Source organism: Echinops telfairi, unplaced genomic scaffold, assembly GCF_000313985.2.
Source record: "Echinops telfairi isolate 266 unplaced genomic scaffold, ASM31398v2 ScPeMD7_36;HRSCAF=134, whole genome shotgun sequence".
Lineage (NCBI taxonomy): Eukaryota > Metazoa > Chordata > Mammalia > Afrosoricida > Tenrecidae > Echinops > Echinops telfairi.
Window position 1 is genome coordinate 2222155 of NW_022103934.1, and position 1733 is coordinate 2223887.

A 1733-nucleotide genomic window follows, 5' to 3' on the forward strand; every position below is an offset into this window, starting at 1 on the left:
CGTTTGCTACCAATTTCTCCTTCCCCAGCTCCCTTTCTGCTAACGCTCTCTGCCTCCGATACCCCATCCACACCTTCCCCAACTCCACTGCCACACTGGCTGAACCCGGAAGAATGGAATTCGTCCTGACCTGTTGCTGGAAAGCATCATCATCATTTAATCCGCCTTAAAAATCCCTCCACCTTCCCATCTCACTCCCAGTTTACCATTTCTCTTACCCAAAGTTAAGGCCTAAAACCTATTATTCAGCGCCTCCTAGGTAACCAGCTTATAGTACCCATGCATTCTCCTTGCAACAGTTCTATACTACCTGTTAAGAAAGTGGATGGTTTCTACTGTTTCGAGCAAGATTTGTGTCTGATCAATGAAGTTGTCATCCCCATTCATCTTGCAATTCCCAACCCCTCCACCCTTTTATCCCACATTCCCTCTAATACCACCCACTTTTCCATACTTGACTTACAGGGTGCTATTTTTTAATGATCCCATTAGATCCTGCTTGTCATTTTCTATTCTCCTTCACCTTGGAGGACCCTGGCGCTGAACCCACCCTCCAGTACATGTGGGGCATACTTCCACAAGGCTACCACCACTCCCCCGATTTGTTCGACCAAGCACTAGCTGCTGATCTTTTTCCCCAGGTGTGTCAAACTCAACATGAGCAACTTTGATTTTGTGGTTTTACTCGTCTTCAGTAGTTAAAAGGTTAATGGGGGAATTGTGTGTACAGTATTGCCTTGATCTCCATTAAGCGCTATTGTCTTTATAAATTTTTTTCTACTTTCATTTTATTTCAGAGCATAGTGGGCTATAAAACATTACCTCTGCGATCCGCAGGCTGCCAGTTTGACACCTTGCTTTACACTGTCCCTTCTCACCATCCACCTTGTTGCACTATGTGGATGCCTTGTTACTGTGTAGCCCTTCTGAGACCAGTTAGCATTTAAAGTTAAACGTTTTAGCCTCTAAAGGCTATCGGATGTCATGAATCAAATGTCATCTCTCCTGCTACCTGGGCCTGCCCCCACTCCCACCACCTGGGAACTCAGTAGACTGGTGCCAAGTGATAGAGGAATTCCAGGATGCAGAAACACTGACCAAATACTTTCCTTTTTAGGTTTTGTGGGGTTTTTCAAACATTATATTGATAATTTTTCTCTGTTAGTTAAGCCTCTGTATGAAGCCAATAAGTTCAGCCCTGCTGGCCCACTATACTCCCCCCAATTAGTTAAGGCCTCCCTTAACAAACTCCGGTAAAACCTCCTTCAGTCTCCTCCTTTACATTTACCAAACCCTGATAAACCCTTCTTCCTCTACACGGATGAGAGGCCGGAGGTAGTGTTTGGAGTCCTGACTCAGCCTCTGGGGCCCACCCACTCTCCAGTGGATTATCTATCCAAACAGCTAGATATGACAGTCACAGGCTGCCAGCCGTGCCTCCAGTCCCTAGCAGCACTACCGCCCTAACCAAAGAAGCTCTCAAATGAACATAAGGAGAACGCATCCAGACGTTATCTATCCACAGGCTGCAAAACCTTCTCTCACATTGAGTCCTCTCTTTACTGTCTCCCAGCTCTATGCAGGAAATTCACCTTATGTTTATTGAAAACCCTAACATATGTCTATGCCAGTTTCCTTCTCTAACCATGGCAACCATCCTCCCTCGGCTTCCAGACTCACTTAAACCTGGCAGTCACTCCTGCCCACAGGTAGTTGAGGAACTAATGTTGCCT